This window comes from Hibiscus syriacus, unplaced genomic scaffold, assembly GCF_006381635.1.
Source record: "Hibiscus syriacus cultivar Baekdansim isolate YM2019G1 unplaced genomic scaffold, ASM638163v2 tig00116997_pilon, whole genome shotgun sequence".
In the NCBI taxonomy this organism is placed as follows: domain Eukaryota; kingdom Viridiplantae; phylum Streptophyta; class Magnoliopsida; order Malvales; family Malvaceae; genus Hibiscus; species Hibiscus syriacus.
In genome coordinates this window covers 4,455,188-4,477,579 of record NW_024063513.1, presented here as the reverse complement: position 1 = coordinate 4,477,579, position 22,392 = coordinate 4,455,188, and the positions used below count along the sequence as shown (strand labels likewise).

Sequence of the window (22,392 nt, the reverse complement as noted above, 5' to 3'; positions counted from 1 at the left end):
AAATAAGTTTGATGCAAAACAAACGACTGCAATTAACAACTTTGATATTCAGCAGCTCCCTGCAGAGTAACATGGCCCCCTAATTCAGTTGTGGACTTTGACAGAATCCAGTTGTAAAAGCTCTCCTGTAAAACCAGTAAAAATTCTAGAATGTCTACATTCACATGTTTTCAACTTAATTCAGTGTAATTGTACCGGTGTTGAACATGAATACTTCAGAAAAATAAACAACATAATACAAAACAAATTTATAATAGAGTTCAGTTAGCTATATCTAACTTAATATACTCTGTTCACCCGGTTCTGAAAATGAGAAGAAACTGACATACCTGGTGGAAGAAGTGCAAGTTCTATCTCTTGAAGTGTTTTGCCTTTAGTTTCCAGCACATTTTTCTTTACAAATATTACTGCCAGCGAACAAAAGGTGGCAAAAATTGTATTCAGGAACAATGGTCCAAGCAGCTCCAGTAATCGTAAAAACAAAAGACCGACTAAGAAATTAAGCAATTGTTACAAACACCAAAGACAGTCACGTGCCTGTTCGCCGTACATATTAATACGAAATGCATTTGAAAAGATTGTGTGATATTGTTTGCACATTTAAGTCAAAAGCAACAACAACAAAAAAAGGTCTAACGACAAGATTTTTAAAGAGTAAGAAGGGTTAAAACTGGTTACCCAGCGGATAGCCATGCAAATTGACATCGCCTTGGCTCTAATCCGACTGGGGAACATTTCCGATAGGAGAAGACCAGGCACTGGTCCACCACCCATAGCAAAGGTGAAGACAAACCTGCATTCTCACACCAAGTTTGTGTTAAGAAGCAACCACGCCACAAAATGATGTTGCTGAATATAAATGTTTCCTTTTGTTAGGTATGGCTCATAAATATACCAGTAAACTTACAAAGAAAGTCTCGTTTGGGGTTACAAATTATGTGGGTTGGGGGTGTGGGGGCGCAGCCCCCGCGGTACGGTACAGGGTTGATTTTGTAATTATGTACCAGGGTTTTCTATTATAAATAGAGATGTAACCTAGACCTAAAACATCATTGAATAAAACTTCTAGCGCCGCCTAGGCACCGAGGACGTAAGCACATTGCCGAACCTCGTAAAATTCTCGTGTTCTTTCGTTTTCTTTACCCGTTTTCGTCAACAATTGGTATCAGATGTCAGGAGCAAAATTCGAAGTCGCGAAATTCGATGGTCAGGGTAACTTCGGATTATGGCAAACGAGGGTGAAGGATCTATTGGCGCAGCAAGGGATCTTGAAGGCTTTGCGACCTACAAAGCCGGCGTCGATGGATGAGGAAGATTGGGAAGAATTGCAGCAGCGAGCGGCAGGAACCATACGATTATGCTTGGCGGACGAGGTCATGTATCACGTCATGCATCTATCGTCTCCAGACGAAATTTGGAGGAAGTTGGAAAGTCAGTTTATGTCCAAATCCTTAACGACAAAACTGTATCTGAAGCAGCGGCTGTATGGGCTGAAGATGCAGGACGATCACGATTTGGCGCAACACGTGAATGTCTTCAATCAAATCGTTTCTGATCTGGCTCGGCTTGATGTGAAAATTGAAGATGAAGACAGAGCGATGATTCTGTTGTGTTCGTTGCCTTCCTCTTACGAACACATGGTGACTACTCTTACATATGGGAAAGAGACTATCAACGTTGAGGAGATTACTGCAGCCTTGTTGGCTCACAACCAGCGGAAGCAGAATGCAGGGGAAAGCTCTCAAGCCGATAGCTTATATGTCAAGGGTAATCGAGATCGTGGACGGAAGCCAGAGAAGGCAGGGTCCGGGAAGCGGAATTCCAGATCCAAATCCAGGGATAAGAAGACGATTCACTGTTACAAGTGCAAGGAGGCGGGACATATGAAGCGAGACTGTCCAAAGTTGAAAAAGCAGACCGATGAGAAGCGTGATGGCTCATCCAAGTCTGTGAACGTGGTCGAGGATGATACTTCTGATTGCAGTGAGGGTGATATGCTTTCTATTTCAACGACACAATTGACGGATGCTTGGATTCTTGATTCTGGATGTTCTTATCACATCACGCCAAATAGGGAATGGTTTTCGACATACAGGCCGGTTAATTCTGGTTCGGTTTATTTGGGTGATGATCGATGTTGCAATATTGTTGGTATTGGTGATGTCAGAATTAAGATGCACGATGGCTCCGTTCGGACGTTGAGTGGTGTTCGACATATCCCAGACTTGAAGAAGAATTTGATTTCCTTGGGCACTTTGCACAAGAATGGTTTTATCCCTAAGGCTGACGAGGATAGGGAAACCATTCGGATTGTTAAAGGAGCATTGACTGTGATGAAAGGCAAGATGACTGCAGGGAATATCTACAGATTGTTAGGGAGTACCGTTGCAGGTGGAGTTCACTCTGTTGAGTCCTGTGATGATACGACAAAATTGTGGCATATGCGCCTTGCTCATCTTAGTGAACGTGGTATGGCAGAATTACACAAGAGAAACTTGTTGCATGGTGTCAAAAGCTGTAAGCTCGATTTTTGCGAGTATTGTGTTCTTGGTAAACAGACTAAAGTCTGTTTCAAGACTGCGAAGCACACAACTCAAGGGATTCTTGATTATGTGCATTCTGATGTATGGGGGCCTTCCACGACATCGTCTTTGGGTGGATCTAGGTACTATGTTACTTTTATTGATGATTTTTCACGGAAAGTTTGGGTGTATTTTTTGAAACAGAAATCTGAAGTTTTTGAGAAGTTCAAGTTGTGGAAAGCTGAGGTAGAAAACCAAACAGGACGAAAAATCAAGTGTTTGCGGTCTGATAATGGTACGGAGTACACAGATTCACAGTTCCTACAATTCTGTAAGGAGCATGGGATTCAGAGGCATTTTACAGTGCGCAAGACACCACAACAGAATGGTGTTGCGGAACGAATGAACAGGTCGTTGAATGAAAGAGCCAGATGTTTGCGGTTGAATGCGGGGCTTTCCAAACACTTCTGGGTTGAGGCTGTTAACATGGCGTGTTACCTTATCAACAGATCGCCAAGGGCATCGCTGGCTGGGAAAGTTGCAGAAGAGGTATGGACTGGTCATGATGTTAGTTTTGATAACATACGGATTTTTGGTTGTCCTGCTTATGTGCATGTACCTGCTGATGAGAGATCCAAACTTGATGCAAAATCGAAGGAGTGCATTTTTCTGGGTTACAAGAAAGGTGTCAAAGGATTCAAGTTCTGGGATCCAGTTGCGAAGAAAGTTGTGATTAGTAGAGATGTCGTTTTTGATGAACAGTCTATGTTGCAGCAGAAGCAAGACACGACAGTGGTAGATTTCGAGCAGTTTCCAGTTGAGAAACCAGAAACTTCTCAACCGACTTCTGGTGGTTCCACTACGGATGATTTGCAGGATTATAGTCTCGCCAGAGACAGGGTGAGACGGACGAATATAAAGCCTCCGAACAGATTGGGTTTTGAAGACTTGGTATCTTTTGCACTTACTGTTAGCAGTGATGATCCAGTTACTTTTCATGATGCCGTTACTAGTCAGGAAAACGACAAGTGGATGGCAGCCATGATTGAGGAGATGGAGTCTTTGAATCACAATCGCACATGGGAGTTAGTTCCCCTTCCTGAGGGTAAGAAGCCGATTGGTTGCAAATGGGTGTATAAGAAGAAACCAACAGTAACAGAAAAAGAGGGGGAGAAGTTCAAGGCTCGTTTGGTAGCGAAGGGTTTTTCACAGCAGAAAGGAGTTGATTATGATGAAATCTTTTCTCCTGTGGTCAGGCACACTTCAATCCGAGCAGTACTTGCATTGGTGGCTAGTTGGGATTTGCATTTAGAGCAGATGGATGTTAAAACTGCTTTTTTGCATGGTGATTTAGAGGAGCAGATCTACATGCGACAACCTGAAGGTTTCACTCAACCTGGAAACGAGCATTTAGTTTGCAGATTGAAGAAATCTTTGTACGGGTTAAAACAGTCTCCGAGACAGTGGTATAAACGGTTTGACTCCTATATGATCAAGATTGGCTACAACCGATGTGAGTATGATTGTTGTGTCTATGTTAAGAGCCTTGATGATGGTTCTTTTATTTTTCTATTACTGTATGTTGATGATATGTTGATTGCTGCAAAGAACATGGATGATGTTATCAGTTTGAAAACTTTATTGAGTCAGGAATTTGATATGAAAGATTTAGGTGCTGCAAAGAAAATTCTTGGAATGGAAATTTGCAGGGACAGAGACTCAAGGAAACTGCGGCTATCTCAACGGGGTTATGTTGAGAAAATGCTAGAAAGGTTTGCGATGAGCAGCGCGAAACCAGTTAGCACTCCATTGGCGAATCACTTTAAGCTCTCATCATAACAGTGCCCTAAGACAGATAAGGAAGCTGAAAATATGGCAAAGGTTCCGTATTCTAATGCTGTTGGCTGCTTGATGTATGCGATGGTATGTACTCGTCCTGATTTAGCTCATGCTGTTAGTCAAGTTTGTAAGTACATGTCTAAACCTGGTAAGCAACATTGGGATGCAGTCAAGTGGATCTTTCGGTACTTAAAGGGTACTGTGGGACATGGAATTGTTTTTGGGAGTCAGCGGGATAATCCTTTGGTTGTAGGATATGTGGATTCAGATTATGCAGGTGACTTGGATAATAGAAGATCTACGACAGGGTATGTGTTTACTCTTGGTGGAGGGCCTATTTGCTGGAAGTCTACTGTTCAATCTGTCGTGGCACTATCTACAACTGAAGCTGAATACATGGCAGCGGCTGAAGCTGCAAAAGAAGCTTTATGGCTTACTGGTTTAGTGAAGGAGTTGGGTGTTCAACAAGGTGGAGTTCAGTTGCTTTGTGATAATCAAAGTGCTATTCACTTGGATAAGAATCAGGTGTATCGTGCTAGAACTAAACATATTGATGTAAGGTTCCACAAGATCAGAGAGTTGGTTGCATCTGGAGAGGTTTTGTTTCAGAAGGTACATACTGATGAGAATGCCGCTGATATGTTCACCAAGCCAGTTACGACAGACAAGTTCAAGCATTGCTTGGACTTGTTGAATGTTTCGAGTTGTTAAAGAAGCAAGGTAACCCAACCCACATTGAAGTTTCCAAGGGGCAGGATATTCGCCAAGGTGGAGATTTGTTAGGTATGGCTCATAAATATACCAGTAAACTTACAAAGAAAGTCTCGTTGTGGGGTTACAAATTATGTGGGTTGGGGGTGTGGGGGCGCAGCCCCCGCGGTACGGTACAGGGTTGATTTTGTAATTATGTACCAGGGTTTTCTATTATAAATAGAGATGTAACCTAGACCTAAAACATCATTGAATAAAACTTCTAGCGCCGCCTAGGCACCGAGGACGTAAGCACATTGCCGAACCTCGTAAAATTCCCGTGTTCTTTCGTTTTCTTTACCCGTTTTCGTCAACACCTTTGAATAGCCTTCGTGAAAGTGTATAATAAGGTCACCATAGATATCCATTCTAATGCATTCAATGGTCAGATATCCATCATGAAAAAGAAATTTTATACATCCAAAGTGACACTATGCCTCAGGGGTTTAATAAGCGTATCCCACTTTAGAATGGAACATTTAGATGTTCAAAAGGATTAACAACTTACAACATCATGCCTCCAACAGAGATATAAATTACATTGCTTCTCGCGATTAAGGAGCTAGCTGAAATTGCCTGAATACCCATTGCTACTGCCTGAAACACAAAAGCATGAAGGAAAAAATCAAATAAATTGAGTATAATACAAATTGATATGTTCAAGTTAATAGACAGAAAATATGTACCGTAACTCTTCTAAATTGTCAAAAAAGGCTACAAATTTTATTGGTACAACAAAGTCCAATAATGCTCACGCTTTCGGCGATTTTTCCAAAAAATCACCCTGACATATTTTATATACCTGTCAGATACCCTTTCATTTTTATTTACCGATCTAACACCCTTTGCAGTAAAGCGCCACTGAGGCGCGACTTACGTTGATCTGGCGCCACGTGGGGTAAGGCGCGCTCCCGCAGCGCGTCTTGAGAAACATGTAAAACAATTCGGGTGCTAGTTTTGTAAATATTTTTAAAATTATGATAAATATGTAATTAATTTCTATTAGAGTGATATTTCTATAAAACGTCAACCTTATTTATTTATTTTTGTGTGATATTATTTTTTAATAATAGTTAATAATGTTTATTGACTTTTAATATTAATTGTTTAAAAATATAAAAATATTAAAATAAACTTTTAATTACAATTGATAGATAAAATGAATTATTATTCATTTTTTTAAATAAAAAATGCAATAAAAATTAAAATTCAATAAAAAAGAATATGAAACTAAAAAATATCAACTCTTTATTTAAAAATATTCTTTATAATATTAATTTTAAAAAATATAAAATAAATATTAAATTATAATTTTATTAAAAATAAATAAACATTATTAACTATTGTTAAAAAAATTAAAAGTTTATTTTAATATTTTTTATATTTTTAAACAATTAATAATGTTTATTGAATTTTAATATTAATTGTAAAAATATAAAAATATTAAAATAAACTTTTAATTACAATTGATAGATAAAATGAATTATTATTCAATTTTCTAAAAAAATAATAAAAATGTAATAAATCAATAAAATTCAATAAAAAGAGAATATAAAGCTAAAAATATTACATCTTTATTTAAAATATTCTTTATAATATTAATTTTAAAAAATATAAAATAAATATTAAATTCTAATTTTATTAAAAATAAATAAACATTATTAACTGTTGTTAAAAAATTTAAAAGTTTATTTTAATATTTTTTATATATTTTTAAACAATTAATTTTAAAAGTCAATAAATTCTTCAAAAATATATAAAACTTATAATTTTTTAAATTATAAAATATTTATCGTCGTCGTCGTCATTATCAAAATTTGTGTGATATTATTTTTTAATAACATTGTGTAATTTCATGCAAAAATCAAAATTTGTCAAGTTATAAAATAATTTGTAAAAGATTTTAATATAGATTTTTTTTTCACACACAAAAAATAAATAAATGAAGTTGACGTTTTTACGCAAATATCACCATAATATAAATTAATTATAGAGAAAATAACCTCAGTGACCAAAAATGCCTTATAATATACGATTTTAACCAACATTTTTTTGGATTTGCCAAAATGACCAACTAAATCGCAATGCGATTAATAATTCGCAACGCGATATTCGGTATCGCAAATCAGTTTCTATATTCGCAACGCGAACTTCGACTATCGCAATGCGATTTACATATTCGCATTGCGATAGTCGAAGTTCGCGTTGCGATTTTCCAAATTCGTTGCGATAGTCCAAAATCGCAATGACTGGTGGTATTGTATTTGTTTATTAAGAATTTTCTCTAAAAAGATAGTATTCGCGCGGACGTGTCGAAGACACGTATTACCACGACCACGAGACGAACGGCGGCGGCGGCGGCGTGCGAGAGTCCCCTTGTTCTCTATCACTCAATAAGGAAGTAGGAAAACCAAGCCTTAAATATCATTCCCAATAGTGTTTCCAATACTATGTGGGATTGAGCATTACCAACACTTGTTTCCAATACAATGTGATTATTCAGGAAACAATTAACAATCATGCACCTTAAAATAACTGAATCAGCAACCAATTGCATTAGTATTATACGATTAAATATGTCATAATTAAAAGTCAATCTACAATCAATTGCAATTATTGCAATTTTAAGCAAAACATTCAAAAATAATATCACTATTTAAGGCTCAATCCCACATAGTATTGGGAACAAGTGTTGGTAATGCTCAATCCCACATAGTATTGGAAACACTATTGGGAATGGTATTTAAGGCTTGGCTTCCCCACTTCCTTATTGAGTGATAGAGAACAAGGGGGATTCTCGCGCGCAGCCGTCTCGTCTCGTCTCGTCTCGGGTCGTGGTCGTGGTCGTACGTGTCTTCGACACGTCCGCGCGAATACTATATTTTTAAAGAAAATTCTTAAGAAACAAATGCAATACCATCAGTAGTTGCGATTTTGGACTATCGCAACGAATTTGGAATAAATCGCAACGCGAACTTCGACTATCGCAACGAACTTGGAATAAATCGCAACGTGAACTTGGACTATCGCAACGAATTTGGAATAAATCGCAACGCGAACTTCGACTATCGCAACGAATTTGGAAAATCGCAACGCGAACTTCGACTATCGCAATGCGAATATGTAAATCGCATTACGATAGTCCAAGTTCGCGTTGCGAATCTGGAAACTGATTTGCGATACTGGAGATCGCGTTGCGAATTATCGATCGCATTGCGATTTAGTTGGTCATTTTGGCAAATCCAAAAAAAGTTGATTAAAATCGTATATTATAAAACATTTTTGGTCACTGGGATTATTTTCTCTTAATTATATAGTAGCCATCATGTTAAAAATATTTATCAAAGTAGCACCTGTATTTTTTACACATTTCACAATGTGTATTTCAGAGGAGCGTTTTTCTGAGAAAAAAAAGGTGTTAAATCGGTAAATAAATATGAAAAAGGTGTCTGACATTTATATAAAAATTGTCAGAGTGATTTTTTTGGAAAAATCGCCCATGCTTTCTCAAATAGAATTCAACATTTAATGCAAAATTATAAATGCCACAAACAGCTACAGAAAATAAATTATATTAGAAATTTTGACATCTTATATATGCTGCTAGTGTGTACCGAACCATAAACGACAAGCCAAATCTGTTCTCTTTACCATTCCTGAAAAACTTGCAATGAGAAGAGCCTTCCTTCCCAGTTTATCCATTGAAAGCAATGCAAAAGTGGCCCTGAAGACGTATAAGAAGCAAATTTTTAAAAAAAAATATTCCGGATGCATAAATTAGATACATGGTGAAGTAGCTACTTATACCAAACAAATTGGCAATTCCCACACATATGTTTGCAGACTGTGAGGGTACACCGGCACTTTTAAAGACAGAAGATGAGAAATAGAAAACAGCATTTATGCCAGATAGTTGTTGTAAAGCAAAAAGCAGAGATCCAATGAAAACAACTGCAAAGGAAGATGTTAAGAAGAAAAGTTTACTAAAGATCTTACCGAAAATTATTGGCATGTTCAGAGTTTACCTTTACGATGACGGCCAAAAAGTAGCTTGGAGAGCTTGACTGTATCTGACTCATCCCCTCTTTCTGACTTTGACAATTCAGCCATTGCAGCTTTGACATATGGTTCTCCCAGAAGTTTCTCAAACACAATTTCAGCATGAGCACCCCGTCCTAGCTGAAGCAAGTTTATAAAGCTTATGAGAGGCTACTGACACAGCGAAAAATCTACTTGAAGATAAACGACGAGAATTGATCATATCATTCGTCTTTTTTCATTTTTTTCCTTAATATATATAAAGGTTGAATTTCACCCATAGTATGAAGCAATGATTTCAGGATAGAGTAGCAGCCATAGCTCAGAAATGAACCTAGCTTTCATGTTAGGTTATTTGACTAAACTGACACGCCTTTAACTCATATTTATTTTTTTGGTACCGTTTAATATATATTTCTCGAAATGACACTCTTTCAGTTGAGTTGGTGAAAGGCGCGTCCTCAGGGACGTGCTTTACCCGTATTTTCGCTAAGTTAGATGCCACGTGTGGAAGGCGCATCCCCGGGGACGCGCCTTTCGCCAGCTCGAATGCCATGTATTTTGTTTAATAATAAATATTTTATTTTTATTATTATTATAAATTAATAATATATTATGTAAAGTGTTTCGATTATAATGTAAGAATTATCAAATGTATTTTGTTAATGTGTGTTAAATGTGGAGTGAATTATCTACATTAATATGATATAACAATATATGAAAACCAGTTTTGACTTTATTGTAGTTATAGGAAAAATGTATGAAATTATAATATTACACATATGGTTATATTATTATTTTTTATTTTGATTATCGATCTATTAATTTTATCAGTTAATTATTTAAATGTTATCAATTTAGACATCTCTTATCAATATTTAACGAAAATATTGATGCATAAGTTAATAAATTAGTATAATTACATATTTAATCTTCAAGACTTACATATTTTATGAAATTAGTCTTATTGAAAATTTAATTTAATAAATTTAATCCTCCAATCAGAACATGAAATGCGTCATCGTATACATAAATTTTCTAATAACTTTTAATTTGTTTAATTTAATATTTTTTCTACTTATAAGGTAGAATTCTTATTATATTTAAAAAAAATTATAACTACTAATATTAATTATTATATTAAATAAATATATTAAAAATATTTATGTATTTAAAAGTTAAAAAAAATTATTTAGGTGTACATACATTGACAAATTATATAAATGCAATAACATTAAATTATTAGAAACAAAAACATTCATTTAAATACAATATTAATTACATAAGAGTTAACGGTTATATGATGATAACAGAGCTGGACATTTTTTTCTATTGTGCCCGATGTTTCTACAATGCCCACATCGTTTTTGTTCTGTTGACTTCTCCCGAATATCCATATCACAATGTATTCTAGTAGATTTTGGACGACCTGAGTCCCTTAATAGTAATGGATCTGGTACAATTGTAAGCCAAGTTTGAATCTCATTTGGGTCTCTTTCGTTTCCTATGGGCGGAATCTCAAATTCATATACCTTGAATACTTGTGAAAGTTGGTATACGGGATCAACATAATTTTTGTAGTCCAAATGCGAATGTGAGCAAGCAGCAATGACATGAGAGCATGGATATTTGAGTGCTTGAAAGAAACCACAATCGCACCACCTCTCTTGCAGATTAACTCTGAAAGAGTTAGCTCAAATCCCTTGCAGCGGACGTGGCATTTCGGTTACACGAAACAATTCACGGATGCGAGAAAAATTTGTAACTAACATACCATTTGATGCAGCCACTTTTTTCTATAAATCAACTACTAGTCTTGGGTGGTAAATATGTCCGTTTTTCATCCAAGTAAGAGCTTGTCCACCGAGCTTTGCAAAGAGTTGAATTAAACAAAAATAAGTCGTTTTAACCAACGCCGTGACTGGTAAATGACACGCCCCCTTTAAGGTTGAATTTATTGCTTCAGCCAAGTTTGTTGTCATATGACCATAGCGATACCCCCCGTCATATGCATTTGTCCACATTTCTTTGCTGATGTCCATAATGTACTCGCACCCCTTCTTATTTTTGCCAAACAGCTCTTGTAGTATCGACTCAAACCTTTGAGGTAAGAGTTCGTAACCTAAGCCATTAGGAATATGTAATAGTTAATATGAAGTATAAATAAGTAATAAGAAATTGATAGAAAAATTGGGAAAAAGTAACATACCCATCCGCACGACTAACTGACGTTCATCGTTCTTCTTGTATTTTCCGTAATAGTTTGCAGCAATATGACAGATACAATAACGATGTTGAACATGTGGAGGTCTATACATTGTACCCAAAGAGTCCATTGTTGCTTTTATCCCGGCTCCTCGGTCTGAAATAATGCATACTCGTTCCCTGGTGACAACATGTAAACGTAAATTTTTAAGGAAAAAAGCCCAAGACTCAGTGTCTTCTCCTTGAACGAGGGCAAACGCAACAGGAAGAATATTGCGGTTTCCATCTTGGACCACAACCAAAAATAAAACTTGCTTGTATTTTCCATACAAGAAAGTACCATCAATTTGGACAACTGGTTTACAGTACTTGAGTGCATTAATACACTGAGGGTAAGTCCAAAAGACACGGTAAAATTGGCAACGATCGCGAACAATTCGATCATTCACGTAATGATGTTGAGTTTCGAACTCAACAATTGTCCCGGGATTAAGTCTTTGCACAACATGAAACCAACTGGGTAGCTCGTTGTAAGAGGAATCCCATTCACCATGAAGTTTGCAAATGGCATTCTGTTTTGCCAACCACGCTTTTTTATATGAGACAGTGTACCCATATTGTGACTGTATAGCAGAAATCAACACTGCAACAGCTATATGAGAGCTTTGCTTCACAATGGGCATGATTGCTTGACAAATAATGTTGGAGTCCAAGTTGGGATGATCCTGGTTTATACCTGTTGCACAACATGTATGAGGACCGTTGTATCTGGTTAGTTCCCATAAGTTGTTCTTCCTCTTTGATACACGGACCATCCATTGACATCCGTTGCCACGTTGGACGCAATAACAGACATATTTCTCCGTGTTAGATCGATCAACTCGGGACTTAACTGAGTTACGAATATTATAACTCTTTATTGCCATCATTGCTTCCTCCTTCGATGCGAACTCCATTCCAATATGTAAATTACCGTCATTGACTAATGATTGAAGTCCATAGTTGCCAACATCAGGAAGATCTGGAAATTCAGGCTCATACATTGCATCATAATCAACCTCATACATATGTGTAGGAAGTTCAGCTGGTGTTGTATTTATCGGAACGTCATCCTCGTCATCATCAGAATGTATGTTAAATTGTGGTGAGTCAGGTTCAACGAATAATCTCGTTTCAGCACCACCTGCACCTGGCTCCCGAAAAGGTTCTTCTGGTGGAGATGAGGGTTCATCCGATAATCCAATGTTGAGGTCAAATAAGTTCCCGCTTGTGTGCCCTCCCCTTGAACTTGAGGTCATTGTATCATGTGGGATGTGAATAGACTGTCGTCTCGTTGGCATTTCCATATGTAAGTCGAAAACATTGGCAGATGAATGCCTGCCCCTTGAAGTAGAAGAGATGTTGCCATATAGATTATTGGTGAAGCCACGTGGGTTGAGATCATAAGCAGTTGCAGATGAATGTCTTCCTATTGAACTTGATGGCATGGTATCTGGTGTTGGATCCGCCATTAATGATATGAAATCATTACAGATCAGTTGTGTCGGGCTATCAACTTGATCAGTTTGATATGCAATGCCAAAGTAAGAGGAATATGAGAGACCACGAGTTGCACGAACCTCAATAAAAGTGGCATACATTTCAATAAGAGATTGTGAACTCCCTATATGAGCATCAACCATCATAGAAACATCATCATCGTTTGAAAGCTGAAATGATGTATACGTGAGTGGAAAAAGTTCAGTAGGAAATCTGTACTGAAGTGAAGATAGTCTTATCTGGCCTGCTACACGAATCTTTAACGAAATTTTTGTGATTAACTCCTCAATTATGATGTTTCTCTTTAAGGTTAAGGGGATAAAATGAGCTGACTCAAAAACAACCCCCTCTTCAGCTTCCTTAATTTCTCCATCATACAAAACAACAGCAGAAAGACGACTCATTTTCAGAGATTTTGAGAATTTGAAAGCTTGTGAACTGAAGTTTGTTTTGAAAGTTTATAATATGTTGCATATAATATTGTCTATAATCGGAGTACTATTCACATGAAGGCGCATTCCCGGGGGCACGCCTTCCATTATTTTGTCAGAGAATATGTTATCATTGCCTTATTATGTCACTCATGTCCCTCGGGGACACTAGATATATCAGTACCTATAATCGGAGTACTATTCACATGAATGCGCGTTCCCGGGGGCTCGCCTTCCATTATTTTGTCAGAGAATATGTTATCATTGCCCTATTATGTCTCTCATGTCCCTCGGGGACACTAGATATATCAGTACCTATTATTTCTCAGGGGACTTGAAGGCGCGTTCCCGGGGGCGCGCCTTCCATTATTTTGTCAGAGAATATGTTATCATTTCCCTATTATGTCACTCATGTCCCTCGGGGACACTATATATATTAGTACCTATTATTTCTCAGGGGACTTGAAGGCGCATTCCTGGGGGCGCGCCTTCCATTATTTTGTCAGATAATATGTTATCATTGCCCTATTATGTCACTCATGTCCCTCGGGGACACTAGATATATCAGTAAATCAGGTAAATTATAACCAAAATTTAACTTCTTTTGAAAGTTCAGCAAGTTAAGAATAACTTAAATTAAAACGTTATGTGAAGTTTGAATAAATTAGATAAAATGTTATGGATAAATTGAATAAATGTGAAGTGATAAGTTGATTGTGACATTGAAATTGTATGGAATGAGCATCAAGATGTTTTTACGAATAAATGTGAAGTCATAAGTTGATTTTAATGTATACGTTTTAGTGTGAAAACAATTAATAAAACAGCTTTGAGCGTGGGGGGAATCGGTACCCCCTATGGGGAATCGGTTCCCTAAGTGTAAAATTTAAATATTTCGACCGTTATACAAGGGGGAATCGGTACCCCCTATGGGAGAATCGGTTCCCTCCGAGCATTCTGGAAATCTCGAAGCCAAACCATTCAGGGGGAATCGGTTCCCTCTTAGCAATATGGAATTTTTGGCTTTGAAATGGTTCGAAATACTTTGAAAGATTATTTTGAAATTGTTTTAAGATTAAAACTTAATTTTACACTTAAGTAAGGATTAAAAATGATTTTTGAAATATTTGGAGTAATGTTTTGATATTCGAATAATTATATCGAATATACTTAGAAAAACATTTGGAAAATCTTAAAATTCATTTAACTTAATTTGTTATATCGAAATATCAAAATGTTTTCAACAAAAATGTTTTCAACATATATGTTAATGATAAAATCATATGTATGGATAAATTTAATTTCAATTTAAGTATTGTGAACTATAATTGGAATATAACTTTTAATTTCGAATACAATTGGAATATTAAGTTGAAATTTAATGTTAAATTTCGAATACTATAATTTATATTTTAAATTTAATGTTCGAATAATATTATTTTTATTTTAAATTTTGAATAATATAATTTGTATTTTAAAAACATTTATCAAACATTTAATGTTAAATGTGAACTAGATATAACATTAAAAATATGTATGTAACAACCATGAAACATTTAAATAACATAACCAAATTACATAAAATTCTGAAATATAACTATTTAAATAACATTAAATACAACTGGATCACCGATGTCGTCTTCTCGAATGAGTTCCACATGGCGGTGGTTGTCTATTTCGTGGAGGATTTATTCGTGGAACTTGTTCTTCAGTCTCCTCATCTTCACTATCATCATCATCAACATTTTCTTCATTTGGTGTAGATGACGCTGAAGGGGCTGAAGGGCCTGTATAAAATAACGACCCTGGAGGAGTGCTAGTAACAATCCCACCGCTCCCCAAGAACTGTGAAAATTGTGGAAACATTGGCATCGATGTCTGTGATCCAGATGGAAATTGAGGTGTCTGCGGAGAAGCACCACCAGCCAAATAAGATGCATATGAACCATATGTTGGATCATTAAACATAGTCGTATATGTACCTCCATATGGTATAAAACCCTGCGGGCTAGGCATGTAACCTGGCGGGCTAGGAATGTAACCCTGCGGGCTCGGAATGTAACCCTGCGGAGATGGCATATAAACTGGTGGGCTTGGCATATGAAGTGGAGGGCTGGGCATGTACCCCTGCGGCATCGACGGATAAGGATGTTGTGGTGGGACTGATGCAGAACCGGTAGCGCCTTCTCTCTGTCCACGCTTCGGGGGACGATGATATTGAGACGGTTGACGTATTTCTCGACGCCTAGGAATGTTAACCCCTCGTGCTTCCGCCGAAAGTAGAAACGGCTTCCCATTTTCATTAAACTAGTCCATATAGTTATCCGTAACTATATGACTAGTTTCAGCGTAATATTGTCGAGGGGCCAACAGTGTATATCGGTTATCCCAAAGCGCAATCCAATCTATGTGTCTCACCACCCAGTTAACATCTTTCTTTCCTCGTCTATCTATGTTATGCACGTCGTCTAAATTCCTAGGTGCTCCAGGAATATATTGCGTACAACCATACTGACAGAGCACGCGATCAACTGGATGCCACTCAATAATAGCATAACATATAAGAGGTATAACCGATATCCATACCTCTAATGACCCACTAAGGTGGGGTGGGATGCAAGCTTTCACTTCATCGCTCGCATAAGGTATCCACTGAAACTGAAATATAAATATACAATTCAAATAAATAAAATATTCTAATTATATCTAGCATTTTAAATTAAAATATTAATAATTAAACAAATTTAAAAACATACCTCAGACCCAGCTTTCGTATCAATAAGTAAACGAATTTCCTCTAACCAGTAGTTATACTTTTATGGTCATTTCTTTTCATCGACCACCTATGAAATATAATATAAACTAAATATCACCCTATTTAATTGAAAATATTTAAATCAAAATTTAGTTCGAAAATTACCTCAACAATAAGGGGAATACGTATGGTTCATTCACGATCGGGCATAAGAAAGACATGCGGAACCACGCCCATGATTGTAGAAGCAGAAGACATCCACCGATAGCAGTTTTCTTATAATTCGTCGCCCGACACATTTCTCTAAAGAGAAATGCCAAAACTGCAGCGCCCTAACTATATCTTCCAGCTTCATCAAAATCGATCAGATGCCGCAACCACATACAATGCACCTGGTTGCGAGATTTGTCGGGCATCAATATTCCTCCAATTATTCGTAGAATATATGCCCGAGCACATGCCTTTGCTTGATCCTCTGAAGCATTTTCATTTAAAACCTCAAAATTAGCTTTCAACCAAGATAAAGCTATTCTACCTCCATTAAACTCTGGCGGAGCAGCTCCAAGATAATCAATGCACATTGATTGCCAATCACCATCCGCCATACCACACATATTATTCCGTCGACGGGAAGCCCCAGATGCATAGAGACATCCTCCAATGTAATTGTGGCCTCTCCACATGGAAGGTGAAAAGTGTGTCTCGGGCCTCCACCTCTCAATCAGTGCAGAAATTAGGACAGGTTCGAGTTTGCAACCGCCTATAATTGTTGCAATATACCCGAACCCGGCAGAAGCCAAATATGGCAAAATACGTTCCGGTGTCGGTATACGTGGATTTTTAATAAAAGTCTCTAAAATACGATAAGTATCCTAAATAATATATATTATAAAAAATAAAAATTAATATAAATTCATAATAACTTTAAAATAAAAATAAATTTAAATATTAACATTAATTATAAAAAATATTACTATATCACTAAAATGTCTGGAGATATGATCAATATCCAATCGCAACAGCATTTCGTTTTCCATTATAATTGTAGACAAAACAATATAATTAGCAAAAAAATTAATAATTCTAAATAAATAATAATTATATAAATATTATTTTAATAAAAATAATAATATTTACGTAAATATATTAATATAAAATATAATAACTATTTAAAAAATACTAACATAAAAATAAATTTCTTACCAATAATAACAAATTTAAAACTCAAATAGTTGGAGAATTTGAGTTATATAAGAGAAGAGAATATGATTTTGGTGTGAAGAATGAGGGAGGGTTGAGGGGGTTTATATAGGGGAGGAGGGGGGTAGTTAGGGAAAACGGATGGGGGCATTTATGACATTTAATGGAAGGCGCGTCCCCGGGGATGCGCTTTCCACATGTGGCAGTCGAGTCAGTGAAGGCGCGTCCCCAGGGATGCGCCTTCCACACATGGCAGATAACTCAGCGAAAACACGGGTAAAGCGCGTCCCCGGAGACGCGCCTTTCGCCAGCTCAGCCGAAAGATTATCATTTCAGAAAATATATATTAAACGATGTCAAAAAAGTAAATATGAGTTAAAGACGTGTCAGTTTAATCAAATAACCTTCGTGTTAGTATATTATAGATTCTCCTTTGGTCCATCAGTCAAAGTTTCAGCCTCCACGGGTCTATTTAAAATAATAAAATGCGTCTGGTATCCTATCTTAACACCTAGAGGCTAGAGCACCTGCAGGCTGCATCATAGTCACTTCTAAGATCTTACTTGACTACCTAGTCCAAACTTTGTTCAGTTGAATAATTTTTCAGAAAGCTGCTTCCATAAAACGGCTTTATATTCAGATCCTTAAATCTAACTACAATTGAAATCGAAGCTATTTTAAGTAATAGTGGTAATTCATGATACATTGATATATGTGAAGCTAACTATTTGCAGTTCCAAAGAATATAACAATATAAAATGTGAACATAATATGGACCCTTTTTTCAAGATATCATTACATCTCTAGCCGGATCCAATTTCTTTTATCACAAGATGAAGTTAAAGGATGTTGATCATGTAATGCGGGTACCTACAATTACTGTGAGTATGAAGGTAGAGCAGACAGCCTTGAAAAGCCAATGGGAACTTTCTACAGAAAATTCCATAAAAAGAACAAGTATAGCAGCAGGAGCAACAGTGCCCAAAAACATATGCGCCACCTGTGCACATAATGAAGTTATGAATTATGTTATCAGCCTATGTGTCAGAAAAGCACAATCCAAGTTGTCAAAGTATGTTTGTCAGATAACTTTTTTCTTTTGAAAACAAGAATGGAAACCAAGCACATCATCTTGTAGTGCCATCCTAAAAATTGCTTTGCTTCAAATAACAATAAACATATTAAAACAAGTTTTTTTTTTGTTGATCATCGTCTTCATAGCTACGGCTACTTCTAATTCACTCATCATTTCGACAAAAGTGATTAAATAATGTAATGGAAAAAAAATTCTTCACATAGTACATTCGAACAATTATTTGCTTAAGTAGGGTGATTGTTACAGTGACCAATATAGGTCTCCAGGAACACATGGCCACCTATGGAGTTATAATTGCGAGGGAAGAGAGAAGAGTTGCTGCAACAAAGGAGGCTTTGTCGCAAGGAGCACTTAGTGACTTATGGAGCACTTGGTGACCTATGGAGCACTTAACGACCAATAAGGTCACTGTAACAAATACCCCAGTTCAAAAAATAATTTGATTAGAGCCCATATTTTTTTTTCAACGCCCTACATGGGCGAGGAAGCCCATCATTTCTTACCAACCCTTGGTTTCCTTAGCAGGGAATCCCATAAATAGAGCACCTATCAATCCTAAACATGTAGCGATTCGACTGCAGCATCCATATGTGCCTCTTATATAAGGTGGAGAAACCTGGGCATGGGTCGCATTACTATGTGTAAAAAAGGGAAAGAAGAGAAGAAGCCTTACAATATAACAGAAAAATAGTACATTAATACCTCTGCCATATTAAGAGCTGAAACAGGAGGGCCAATACGCATTCCAGTCCCAACAAATAACCTCCCTAGAAGCATGCCCCAAAAGTTTTTTGCCGTTGCACTGCAAGAATTATACAATGCAAAATGAAGACACGATTATAATTATTAAAAGATTACAAAGCAAGATGCCAAAAAACTCCTAACTCATTCTATATAATTTAATTTGTTTTATGCGAACCAAAAGAAAAAGGTAGGAGTGACTCAGTATCTCTCAACAAAATGGCTCAGGAAATTAACTAATGAATTTTTCAGTTAAACTGAAATTTTGCCTAATTAATTTTAGCTGAACTAAAATCCAAAAAAATCAAATTCAGAACAAACCCTCCAAGACTTTCATATCGAGTATAATGGATTTCCTATTTGAGATAAATTCAAAGAACCCCCCCCCCAACAAAAAAAAAGCTAGGAATTAATATTGCAATTACCTCATAGAAGATCCAATTATCATATGTAAAGCACACAGCTGGAATGCCCTGCGACGCCCGACCCCATCTGCAATCAAACCACTGAACAACGATTCCACAAAGGCACCCCCTAAACATGTACTTACAACCAGGCCTTCGTTTCAACAAAAAGAAAACACACTACTCATTAGAGTGATTTTTCAAACAAGACGAGCTACAAAGTTCATTGCTCTAGTACCTTCAGCCTTGATATCCCCATGAAAGCCGAGGTCATGTGAAATACTTTCTAGCGTTTCACTAACTACTCTGAATCAACAGTAGTAAGCATTAACAATACATTGTCAGCAGAATGTCCAGATTAACCCAAAAAATCAAAAAATGAGCATACCCAAGATGGTAACCAAATAACAAGGAAGATAAGGTTGCCAGGAGTACATACAGATCGCTTCCAAGGAGGGTTTCCAATATCTTTGTCCACTCCATTCAGTAATCGTACTTAAAAGTCCACATAATAAAGTAGAAAACTGTCAGCACCTACTGAAACTAATAAAGACAACTTCATTAAAAAATATAAAACTATATAACTATAAGCAGAAAAAGGGGGACTTCAAGCCATTCCAAAAAGATCAAAAGCATGAGGATAGAAATGATACTAAAAACTAATAACAAAAAACTTTGAACTTCTTGCAACTTGCCTTTTTCTAAAAAGGTTATATAAATTGCTTCATGATAACTAGCCAATTTTATTAACTTGCAGCGCCAGAATTAATAGTAAAAACTCGTGCTTAATAAATTCGCTACATAAGGGAAATTGATAAAAAAAAAACATTTTTTTCTTATACGTCATAAAGAAATAAATGGAAAAATTGAAGAACCCGTGAACCTTGTTCTTTGTCATAGGCATTGATAATGTGGTATCTGCTACCACGCATGTACATGGAATAAGAATCAGCGTGTCGTCCCCGCATTTCGACGTTACTATAAACAATCTCCCCAGAACTTAACACAAAACTCTCTGATGTTAGCTGCAAAAAAAAGTTCGAAGACCAATTATAAACTAACTCGTCCAATGTTATTATTTAATCGCGAGCATTGACAAATCAGAGATCAAAGGAAAAGTTACAGAGAATCGGAATTTTATCATTTTGCTTAGCTCCAATCTTTGTACAGAGTTCTTTAAAAGACATAAAAAAACAAATTTCATTAGACTTCGTCTTTTCAGTAGCGACCGAACAAAGCTAATGGAAACGTTGTCGTTTCAGCGGGATCAGGCAATACAGAAAGAGCAGAAACAAAAATCAAAATGATAAATGAATAGAGGAGGGGTGAATTTAGCTCAAAAAACGGCAGCGTTTTCTGCAAAATAAAACGTACAGAACTCGCAATGTTTAGCATTAAAAGAAGGAAACAGATTTAAGGGAAAAAAAAGTGGGAAGGAAACATTTGTACGTGCCGAAAACTACAGAATTTAAAGATAGATAAAAGCGTTGGTGTAATATAATAAATAATACGAAAACGATACGTCGTTTAAAGAGTTAATAGATATACCTGTAAGATAGAAATGAGATGAGAGCATTCGCTATTAGCTTTGAATTTCGGAATGCCACGACAATGGCGATTTTTCCCTTCTTTTCTTGAATGTAACCAAAACATGAAGAACTTGAAAACGAGTGAAAAGACGGAAATCAAAGATGAAAAACAGACATCTACTAAACTGCAACGTGAAGGACGACGACTGGTAATTGTTGCCAACTTATACACGTCTGGTTTAACTTTTTCTCCTCCATTCTTTTTTCTTTTCTTTTCATTGGTTTAAATTTGAAAAAAAAGAGAAGAGCACCTGTGCAGTGCATATGGAGGGAGAAAACGGGAGGGAAGATCTGATAAGTTATTTTTTTCTTATAAGTTATAATTTCCAATTAATTTCTCCAATTAATATATAATATTATATTTTGATGACATATACATACATTAATTTTTTCTTAAGTTATTATTATTATTCGAATAAATTGAGTATTATTATCCAAGAAAACAGACCCCTAACAATGAACTAACTTAACTCCTACCCGTGTGACCTCATTCCCACAAATGAGATTCAACCTTTACATAAAATGCGTAAACCACCTCCTTGGTCCCTTTAACTTTGCCCTCAATTCAAAAATACCCTTTTAAATCTCTATTTGGGCTCAATTCAAGCCCAAACCAACTCAAATTTGGTCCAAGGCTTCTTACATGGCTAATGGATTTATCCAAAACCCTCTCGGTTTAGTCCGAAACTACTAACCCGATATTTGAGGTATTGCAATTCTCTTTAGTGATTTTAAGTTTGAACAATTATATCTATAGAATGTATGCATTATCAATAACGAAGAAAGATTACAATTTTTGTACACTAAATGTAGTAATCTTAATATAATGTTAAAATAAGATATAAATTAGGAAAAAGGGTACCTAAGGCCCTCATACTTAAAAAAACAATGTGACCCTCCACTTTTTTTACACCCAATGTGGCCCTCCAAGTAAAAAAAAAAACTCAATGTGGTCTATTTACTAATGTTTTTCGTCGTTGACCAATGGCTCCGTTATTTTGTGCTGACATGGCATGTTAAGCATGCCAACATCCTATTTTTCTCTCAATCTAGCCCTCCAACTGAAGAAAATAACTCAGTATGGTCCTCTTATTTTTTATCTTATATTTTGGTACTAAACTCTAAAAGTTTTCAACTTAATCACTCAACTTTTGAATTACTCATGTTTTAATCATCATGATTTTGATTTATTAATATTTATGTATAATGTGGCATTTATTATTCCTGTTTTATTAATATATTATTAAAATAATATTAATTAAATTAAAATTTTAAAATTATAT

General features: G+C 36.1%; 1 pseudogene; it reads right to left on the bottom strand.

Moving 5' to 3' along the window:
• Positions 1-21,247, bottom strand: LOC120193952 (annotated as a pseudogene).
• Positions 21,248-22,392: the final 1,145 nt, after the last annotated feature.